Raw genomic sequence first — 11,801 nt, forward strand, 5'->3', positions numbered from 1 at the left:
AGGAAGTCAAAGAGCTCCAAGTGATTAGTGGAGTTCGGAGAACGGTAGAAACAACACATGAATTTGTCACAATGAGGTAGAGAGATTTTAAGCCAGAGAAGATCAAAGAGAGGAGATTCCAAATTGCCAAGTCCCTGACAGGGAATATCAGAATGGACATATGCACAAGTACCACCTTTGAGGCAAAAGGAATCATACAGCGAATAATTTGGGCATCTGAGATGAGCAGTAGTTGAATGAACCGATAACTGAGATTCTGTCAGAAAAAGTACATTGGGTTTGTCAGACTGCAAGTGGAAATGGACATCGTTGAGATTGGAATTGAGACCACGGATTATATTTATGAAATGAATTAGGAAGTGCTTGGGAGGTTTAGATCTTTTCGCAGATAAGCTTATTCAATTATAAAAGTGAAAAATCAAGACTTTAAAATGAGAGTACTAAACAATGATAATACTGGATTCGTTTAATTTATTTATAACCTCACTCACTGGAGTTGTTGTAGGTGACTATTGTCAGGGAAACGGGGAACGTATTGTGCAAAAAGGATAGATGGAACAGGACGAGGGTATGTCTGCCAGGGGCAAAGGTTGATGACGTAGAGCAGATATCTTTTAAGGGCACAAAGGGTAATATTGTTGTACACGTTGGCACTAATGATATTAAGAGAAGGAGACCTGCAGAATTACTTAACAAGTACAAGTCAATGCTGAAAAAAAAAAGCCGTGAGTTAGGGTTGAACTTGAAAGTGTCTGCAATTCTGCCAAGACCAGGGGCTCACATCTGGTGAGTGTGGGCTTGGCACACCCAGGGTCCTGAGCTGGATATCATCATTCTTCTCTTCCTTGGTGATTCCCTTCTACTTCTGACTCTTGTTCTCTCTCTCTCTCTCTCAAGGTAATTATTTTATTTTATATTTTTTTTTTTGGCTGGTGCAGCAAAAGCCTCAGGCTTCCTTGCACCATATGGCTGATGATAATAATAAGACACAATAGGAGGGAGTATATGATGAGAGCCTTGTCAACCAATTCAGTCCTGGAGAGATTGTGCAAGGCTCAATGGGTTGGATTTTTCTCAGCCTGGTCTGTGTTTGTTGACAGAAGAGACTGCTTCTACAGGGATGGGATACACTTAAATAGAAAGGGTGCAAGAATATTTGCTGATGCTATTGAGTTAGGTGGGTTGGAAAACTGCTTGCTTGGGGGGTTACACGACTAATAGATTAACAGTAGCCACTGGCAGAGGTAAAAGTGGTTCTTGCACTACTTCTTTTGAAATGCAATTGAGCAGTAGCTTGGAAAGCAAGGCAATGGGAATTTCCAGGACTGCTGGGAGTCATACTGGAACAAGTAAATACAATGGCTGCGTTAGGGTAACTAAGAGTAGAAACTGTTTTTTTTTTTTTTGTTAGTTGTTGGTGCATCAGCTTCTATGGCCATATCGCACCTCCCAAAGTTTTTGCATTTTTTTTTTTTACTGTGATCCAAGCCCGAGGCGGGAATAGAACCCGCGACCTTTGGGTTTCCAGGCAGGCACTTTAACAGGTGTATGTATACTTGCATGTACACCAATGCTAGGAGTAGAGTTAATAAATTCGATGAGCTTGAAATGCTAATCAAGACATAAAAGGCAGATATTGTTGGGATATCAGAAACATGGTGTCGCACAGATATGAGCAATGCAGAATTGAAATTTGCGGAGTACAATGTGTACAGAAAATATTAAACTCTGGAGGAGGGGGTTATGCTGTTAGTTAATAAACACATAAAATCTAAGGAAATGCATCCAATTGATGTTGCTGGACAATGCAATGCTGAGTCTGTTTGGTGTGACATAAGCACTGAAAAGGGAAAAATTAGAGTAGGTGTGTGTTATAGGCCTAATGAGTATAATGAGAAATTGTGTAGAGAAATATAGTGGGCCAGTAAATCAGTGTCTCTTATAATCGGGGATTTTAATTTCCCAGAGATTGACTGGAATTTGTGGGTTGGTCACTCGCACACTAGCAAGGCTTTTGTGGATTTATTGGATGATTGTTTTCTACAGCAGCATGTTCGGGAGGCAACTAGAGAGAGTAATACTCTTGATCTGATTATCAGTAATGATTCTTCATGCATCAACAATCTGCAGATAAAGGAACCACTAGGTGGCAATGATCACAGTGTGCTGAAGTGGGATTTACTCAAAGAGGTAACTAATATAGGGAAGGTAAAGGGAAGGTTTTTGCTTTCGTAAAGGTGACTACGGTAGTCTGAGACAGTATTTAAATTCTAAATGGGGGGACCAACTGATGAAGTTACCAACAGCAAATTCAAAGTGGGAAGCATTCAAAGAATTAATCTTGGAAGCTACTAGGCTTTTCATGCCAACTAAGAAATATTGTTCAATGTTTAGGTGTAAATGGATGTCAAATGAACTAATTAGACATGTGACAGAGAAGAAAAATGCACGGGATACATATAAATTAACATGTGACACAGAAGCCTCTGATAGATATAAGCTGGTCTGTAACCAAGTCACAAAGGAGGTTAGGCAGACGAAGGCAGATTACGAGAAATCTTTGGCGAAGGATGCAAAGAAAAACACCAAAGAGTTCTTTACTTATGTAAACTCTAGAAGGAAGGGGATGAATCAGATTGGTCCACTTGATATTGATGGTTAAACTGTTGATGATCGTACTCGGGTAGCTAAGAAACTAAATGACTATTTTGCATCTACATTCACACGAGGGAGGGGAATGCCAGAGGTGTATTAAACTCTGGAAGTAAGCTAGATAATCTTGTAATAACTGAGAGCAAAGTGGAGGAGAAATTGTTGAAAACAAAATAAGAAAGGCACCTGGTGTGGATGGAATCTATCCAGTTATATTAAAGGAGGCGGCAAAGGAAGTAAGCAAACCCTTAGCCATAATTGTGAGAGCTTTCTTGGACTCAGGGGAGGTACCCATGGACTGGAGATGTGCAAATGCTACCCTAATCCAAAAAGGAGGATCAAAGGGAGACACAGGAAATTACAGACCTGTTACTTTAACTTCTGTTCCAGGGAAATTAATGGAGGCACTGGTTAAATAAGCATTACAGGATCATCTAGATAATACTTCAGTTATAGTTTGGACACAGCATGGGTTTGTTAAGAGGAAGAAGTCTTGTCTGACCAATTTTATTGGATACTGTGATATAGTCACAAAGGAACTGGATGCAAAGAATAATTTTGATATCACATATTTGGATCTTAGAAAGGCCTTTGATACTGTTGCACATGGAAGACTGCTGCACAAATTGGAGCAGTGTGGCACTGGAGGCAAATTGCTGCTATGGATAAAGGGATGGTTAAGTGGGAGAAGACATAGTGGTACTCAATGGAAACTGCTCTTTGTGGACTAATGTTATTAGTGGAGTCCCTCAGAGTTCAGTGTTGGGTCCATTGTTGTTTTCTGTATTTATAAATGATATTGATGATGGTATATCAGGCTTAATCTCCAAGTTTGCAGATGATACAAAGGTTGTCAGGGTTGTTAATGACACTAATGAGAGTACGCTGGTGCAGCAGGATGTGGAAAGGTTGGGCAGATGGGGCTGAGAGGAGGCAAATGAAGTTTAACATTGATAAATGTAAAGTGCTGCATATGGGAAGCAGTAACCCTAGAGTAACATATCAACTCTGTGGTACTATACTGACAGTGGTAGAGAATGAAAAGGACCTGGGGGAAATTGTGTAGGCAGATATGAAGTTTTCTGGGCAGTGCACAAGGTCTGAAAGAGTAGTTTATGGTGTCTTGTCAATGATATACAGGAATTTTTTCTAGCAGGAATAAGGAGGGTGATTATTCCCTTGTATAAGGCAATGATCTGGTCACACCTGGAGTACTGCATACAGGTCTGGAGGCTTCATTTTAAGAAAGATCTAGAGCTGTTGGAACGAGTACAGAGAAGTGCAGCAAGATTAGTGAATGGAAGGAAGGGTTGCACTTATGAAGGAGAGGCTTAAGTTTTGCAAATTAGTGTCTGGAGACTAGGCACCTGAGAGGTGATCTGACTGAGGTGTATAAAGCCTTGAGTGGTTTGAGCATGCTCAGTACTGATGGGATTCTTCCTTTTTCTCAGAATAATTGCCTGAGAGGGGCATAAATTCAAATTGAGGAAAGATGGTTGTAGGATATATGTGCAGAAGTTTGCCTTTAGCCAGCGGATGGTTCATTGTTGGAACAAACTTCCATCTGTCATTGTAGAAGTTGATAGCTTAAATAGATTTAAGGCAGAACTTGACAAACATTTGGAGGCGAGTGGATGGGTGAAATAAGGGGTTTTTTTTTTTTTGGATGATGCTATATAAGCTTGCTTTCTTGAATAATGTGCCTATGCTAATGCTAAGATGGATATACAGTGAAATGTGGAGTTTTCAGAAGAAATATCCAGAACGTATATTCATCATGCACTGAAACCTTGGACATGTGGTTGAAACCACTGGAAGTAGTTTCTTCATTCTGGTGAATGTCTTTAAGAGTCCTCAAAAGTCTGGATTGTTCTGCCCAAATGACCTCATTTTTAAGGTTAGAGAGGTAGCAGCCCTACTCAGTGGGAAATCTTGTCAGATCAGTTTGATTGGATACTATGATGCAGTAACAAAGGAACTGGATGCAAAAAAATAATTTTGATGTCATATACTTGGATTTCAGGAAAGGTTTTGATACTGTTGCACATAATAAAATAGACTGTTTTACAAACTGGAGCAGTGTAACATCAAGTTACTGTTATGGATAAAGAGATGGTTGAGTAGGAGATGACAGGGAGTTGTTATTAATGGACATTGCTCATCGTGAACTAATGCTATCCGTGGAGTGCTCCATGGTTTGTTGCTGGGCTCATTGTTTTTTGTATTTATCAGTGATATTAATGAAGGTGGAACAGCTTAATGTCTAAGTTTGAAGATGATATGAAGGATGGCAGGTGGTTAATGACAGTAATAATGAATATGCTACAGCAACAAGATGTAGAAAAATTAGGCAGATGGGCTGAGAAATGGCAGTTGAGGTTTAACATTGACAAATGCAAAGTTCTGCATATGGATAGCAGTAATCTTGAACTAACATACCAACTGTGTGCTGCTACACTCAGGGTAGTAGAAATTTAAAAAGCCCTGGGGGTAATTGTGCTGTCAGATGTGAAGTTCTCTGAGCAATGCAGACAAGCCACCAGGACAGCACATGAGGTTTTGTCTATGATATACAGGAATTTTGCAAGCAGCGATAAGGAAGTGATTATTCCATTGTATAAAGCATTTGTCAGGCCATACCTTGAATACTGCATACAGTTCTGTTCCAGAGGCCTTGATTTAGGAATGATATGGAGCTGCTTGAGTGGATACAGAGAACAGCAATGAGAGTGGTGAGGGGAACAAATGGATGTCCTTAAGAAAAAAGGCTTCAGTTCTACAAATTGCAGCATCTGGGGACTAGACACCTTCGAGGCAATCTGACTGAGGTGTTTAAGGCTTTCAATGGATTGGGCAAGCTCACTGCTGATGGGATTCTTCTTCTTGCTCAGACTATGCATACAAGGGGATCATAAATTCAAACTGAGGAAGGATGGTTGTTGCAGAACAGTTGTGTAGAAGTTTGCCTTTAGTCAACAGGTGATTGATTATTGCTGGAACAAACGTACATCTGATGTTGTGATTGTGAAGTGGATAGCCTGAATAAATTCAAGGAAGAACTAGAAAAACTGTTGGAGGGGAATGGATGGATAGGTGAAATTGGGAGGGTTTTTTGTTTTGAGTGATGCTGTATAAGCTTGCTTTCTTGTATCATTTGCTACTACTAATACTAAAATTTATCAGCATAATCTGTCCATGACATACCTGTTGCTGTGATTTTTTTTTTTTTTTTTTTTAAAGTGATTTTACTAGATCGTATATATAGCTTAGCTTAACTAAAGTGATTTTATTAACTTAAATGGATGGAAGTGACTAATAGTTTGATGTTAACATTTTTATATTTATAGTGTTTTTTCCAGCAGCATTTAATAATTTTTTGTAGAAATTTTCCAAGAATTAAAACTACGCGCTACCACTTTTGTAAGTATTGGGTTAATAATTACTTTCCTGTTCAGCAGGTCACACCACTGTGATAATGAAATAAGAGATACAGGCCAAAACTTTCCAGACTGGCCATGTGGAGCACTAACCATGTATAGTATAGCAGTGTACTGTTAAATACTGATGAACCAGAGAGTAACATAATTGTTTCTAAATTGTTAATGCAAAAAACAGTGACATTTCTGTCTTCATAATATGTTGGCAGTACTACTTTGTTCTTTAAACCTAGTGGACTGCAAAAACAGCTTAAACATAATGTAATGCTTTGCAGAAGAATGAACTTTGCCTTCATAATGAGCTGCCCTGGTGTTGTAATAATTTTAAACAAAAAGCTTTGCCAAAAAGATCAAGCGGTTATTTGTTTAAAAGATGAGAGTGCTCTTAGAGGATCAACTGGTCCTTCATCAGTTAGTAACTGGTCTGTAGTGGCAACGTGTAGACAAAAGTTGTAAAGAAGTTGTTTGACATGAGCTGCCATGCAGTATATAAATTCTGTAATATAGTTAGCTATGTTTTGGTTGAGTGTTGTCATTAGAAACTGCCTGATATCTGACGAGGGACTGGTCAGCCCTGAAACAATCATAGCAGCCTTTTAAAGAAATAGTCAAACTTTTTGCAAGGCCATCTGTTTGAAAGTAGTGCAAATACCAGGATAACTCATTGCAGAAGCAAGTTTGTCTTGTTGTGAGAATTAAGATCATTACATTATCCATGCAGTTTAAATTTTGTTGGCCATGGAAGATGACGAAAGGACATGGTAGTCCCGAAAATCTCTATACTTTCTCTGAGATCATATAATTTTAGCTATATTATAACAAACTTGGAATTTCTCTCTTTTAGTGTTATCACTTATTCAGCAAACTTCATAACTTAGTATTAAACTTCTCTTAAAAATTACAGCTATGTAGTTGGCCATACAGTGCTTGCATGAGATCATGAATATGATGTTACCACAGAACAACTGAGAGAGAGCAAAGAGAGATTGACCAGCTGTACCCACACACCAGGCATTAAATTAAATTTATGGTTAATCTCTTCCATGAAAAGTGGCTCTGAACACAAGCAATAGATTTAATTCAATCAAGCTTTTTGCTTCTATTATAACTAATCACTAGAGCAGTGCTTTTCAAACTCTTATCATTCACGGACCACTTTAAGCATTCTTTACTTACTACGGACCACCGGGTAGGGCCTCTTTACAGGGAAATTTTAAAAGAAAGAAAAATTTATATTTTGTGATATTTTTTATTGAAAAAATAGAAGTAAAAAAGGGCTTTAAAAGTTTAATGTGATGGTTGTGCCTGCTTTCTTCTACAAAGTTCATTTATATTTGTGTCTACTTACAATAAAATTATCTTTCCCCGGACCACCTACAACTAACTCATGGACCACAGGTTGAGAAACACTGCACTAGAGAATTTCTATAGGTGGGGCAAGGTCAGTCACTATATTCAGTCTTCTGTCTCATTCCATATAACTTTCACTCACATAATTCATGTTACCAATTGCTTATATAAGCAGTGCATTTCTAACAGAATAGCTCTTAGACCAAATTGATGAGAATGAGTGTAACTGTACTGTGAATGTGTCAAGGAATAGCTAGCGGATGACCTTGACTGGCCTGTATAAATTCTCTCCACTAGTCATGCAGCTCATCAGTGCAAGATTAAAGCAGGGAGAGAAACAACAGGTGTTCTAGGTCATGTACTTGACTTTCCACTCTTACTAATTCTATGGAAGAGAAGACCTAGTGAGTGACCCTGAGCTGCTTGTTGTTTTTCTCTCTACTATAGTTATGATGGCAGCATTAAAAAAACTGAGATCTTTGTTATTACATATGGAAATTTGACTAAATTTCTCCAAAGTACATTAAAAGAAAAATTCATGTAAGCTGATAAGCTGGCAGTCTACATGGCTCAGAGAATTTTGATGTTGGACTGTACAATTACCCTTAATTATTATAATTTTGCATCATCTTGACTATGATACCCAATTGATATATTATTCTGGGATTACTGCTATCCAAGTACAGAACTTTGCATTTCTTAACATTAAACCTCAACTGCTACTTCACAGCCCATCTACCTCATTTTTTTTTTTTTTTTTTTTTAGGTCTTGTTGCAGTAGCATTCCCCAATTCCTGTCATTAACCACCCTTTCTATCATCAGCAAATTTCAGTTTGATTTGCAAATTGAACTTGATATGCCTTCATCTATACTATTATAAATATCGAAAAGAATATCGCCTAGCAGTGAATGAAGGATCCCACTAATAACATTAGTCTAAGAAAAGTAGTGCACATTTATAACTACCCTCTGTCTTCTGTGACTCAATCATCCCTTTATCCATAGCAGTAATTTTCCCCTAATCCACACTACTACAAATTTTAAAGCCATCTCTCATGTGAAACTGTGTCAAAAACTTTGCTGAAATCTAAATATATGTTGTCAAAATTGTTTTTTTGCATCCAGTTTCTCTATTGCTGCATCGAGACGAGTTTGGGTTTGGGTTTTTTTGGTTTTATTGGCGCATCAGCTACTAAGGCTATAATGCGCCAAGACCAGCATCGAGACGATGTGTAATCAAACTGGTCAGACAAGATCTCTCCTTAACAAATCCATGCTGTGGATTTCATTATTTTTCCTGAAACAAAAGTCAAGCATACAGGTCTGTACATACTCATTTCAGCCTTTCACCCCAATTTATGAATGGGACAGATATTTGCACATCTTCAATCTGTAGAATTAAGATCATTAAATCCAGCTCCTTTGGATTTAAGGATGCTACCATAAAGGTTTTCTTACCTTGTTTGTTGCTTCTTTCACTATAATTAGGGATAAGGAGACTAGGCACCTGCAAGGTGATCTGGTTGAGGTGTTTAAGGCTTTGAATGGATTGAGCAAGCTCAATGCTGATGGGATTCTTCCTCTTGCTTAGACTATGCACAAGAGGGGACATAAATTCAAACTGAGGAAGGGCAGTTTCAGAATATATGTGCAGAAGTTTGCCTTTAATCAGTGGGTGGTTGATTGCTGGAACGAACTTCCATCTGTTGTGGATGTTGATAGCTTAACTAAATTCAAGGATGCACTAGACAACTATTGGAAGGATTTTTTTTTTGTTTTTTGGTTGATGCTGTAAAAACTTGCTTTCTTGCATCATTTGCTACTACTAATACTAATTGGATAGATTCTGCCAGCCCTACAAGTCTTATTCACTTTTAACTTCAACAGTTTCTCTTCCACTTTCATTGCAGTTATTACCAATTCATTTTGTCCCCAGTTTGAATTAAGTTTACTTCTGGTATCTCCATCCCTAAAAATTTCTTCACATGTGAATGTAGATTATATTTATTCAATTCGTCAGTAACCTGAACAGGTTCATTAATGTTTATCATCAGGATAGTTATCAACTGATAACTTTTCATCCCTTTCCTTCTAGTGTTAACACAAGTAAAGAATTCCTTGCATTTTCAGACAAAGACTTTTTGTTATCTGGCTCAGCTTACCTTAACCTCCTTAGTGAACAAAGTTGTAAACTCTTCTGGCCTTGGCTGTCCAGAATGTAAACGAACATTTATTTATTTATTTTAACAACACTAGTAAAATGAAATAAAAAAACAAAAAGTGAATACTTTTCTATTAAAGTAATCAAATACATACGTCAAAATATATTGCTATTGTAATAAACCATTTTCTAAGAAAACCTACAAGCATCAGATGTGAAAATAAGATGGTGGTCTGTGAGGCTGCATCCTACTATTAATGAAACAAAAATCACACTGTACTAGATAGAGTTAAAATGTGGTCCCAATTCCAGTCAATCATTTTAGAAAGTTTTTTTCACTTCATCAGTAGGAAGCAAGCATAGGTGAAACAATAAATCTCCCCTCCAACAAAATTTATAAAAGGCCTCCACATAACTATTTTATCAACCATACCAAAGAGAGTTCCTGACTTCTTGACATGGACCTGGCAGAATAGTAGTTTTACTGCTGGAGGCAAAGTGCCCCTGCAGCAACTCACCCCAGGGACTAACATCTGATGAGTATGAGCATGGCACACCCAGGGTCTTGAGCTGGATATCATCATTCTTCTCTTTCTTGGTGATTCCCCCCCCTCTCTCTTTCTAATAATAATAATAGCTAATAATACAAATAACTGACAACCCACTAATAATTTAACTCATAAAGAGAAGACATACCAAATGCACAATGTGAGCTCTGAAAATTTATGATATTGAAAACCCCAATGTTTATTCTAATTAGTTAAATTACTGTAGCAAGATGAGTGATTACTGAATTATGACCACCTACCTAATACTCTGTAGGTCCTCCTTTGGTCCTAAGTACAGCAGCTACCTGACATAGCATTGATTCAACAAGGTGTCGGAAGCATTCGGGAGATATAGCCGACCAAGCTGTGTTTAATGGAGGTGATTGGTGTATCCAGACATCGGATATGCCTTTCCATAGTGTCCCACAAGTGCTCCATGGGATTGATATCGGGGAAATTCGGAGGTCAATCAATATGCTGGAAGTCAGAACTGTTCCTCAAACCATTCCTGTGCATCAAGTGCCCGATGGCTCAGCGCATTGTCACCTTGGAAGACACCATTGCCATTCGGGGTAAAAGTGCAACATAGCGGGGTATATACAGTCAGGAAGCAGTTGACGATAGCAGAGACCACTGATACGTTGTTCCACATGCACCAGGGATCCAAGGTCCTGCCAGTGAAACATGCCCCACACCATACAACCGCTTCCACCGGACTGCACTTTTGATACCAAACATGATGGATGAAGAGCCTCATGTTGATGCCGAATCCGTACACGACCATCCACAGTGTGGAGTAAATAATGTGACTCATCCGACCAGCACACCTTCTTCCAGTCTTCTAACATCCAACTTGCATGCTCTTTGCACCAGGTGAGTCTTTTACGCCGATAAACCTTGGTTAGGAGAGGATGCTGTAGGGGTCATCTGCTGGTATAGCCCATACATGCGAGTGTGCGATGCGTGGTCATGCCAGATATTGTTCTAGGTTGTATTGGGTAGTCAACTCTTCAAGAGTGGTGCACCTGTTTGCCTGTATGAGTTGTTGGGCCCGGTGCTCACCTCTAACATCAACCTTTCACTGACCTTTGCAGTTTTGCTGTCTGGTCGTTGTTTGACCATTTTGACGCCAGTCCTGGTACACTTCAACAACAGCGGCTCTCAAACCACCAGTTCAGCTCTTTGGGAAATTGAGGCACCAGCTTGTCGAGCTCCTACAATCTGTCCTTTATCAAAGTCTGATAACTCTTTACTTTTATCACACTCAGAATTTTACTACCTGCCGAACCACTGACACCTTATCTATGCTACACAGGTTGACTAACTGAGCACTCTCGTACATCACGTGGTCAACGGGTCACATTCAGTTTTCATAGGGGTGGTCATAATTCAGTGATCACTCAGTGTATTTCTTTCTGAAAATTTCTGCATTTCTAGTGTGATAATGAGGTAACTTAGCAAAAACTCTAGCTTCACAACTTGAGAGATTCATATCATGCTCTCTTCCCCTCCCCATAAATAGGCAATAGCAAACTTGTGTTTGCTATTACCTGTGTAATAAAAAATATATATAAGTGCTGCTGTCATTTTAATGTTTAACCTAAAATTTCTAAGTAAAGGTATTATTTCTGTTTAATATAGATACAGGGTGT

The sequence above is a fragment of the Mastigoproctus giganteus genome, chromosome 1, assembly GCF_048544385.1.
Source record: "Mastigoproctus giganteus isolate SK-2022 chromosome 1, ASM4854438v1, whole genome shotgun sequence".
NCBI lineage: Eukaryota > Metazoa > Arthropoda > Arachnida > Uropygi > Thelyphonidae > Mastigoproctus > Mastigoproctus giganteus.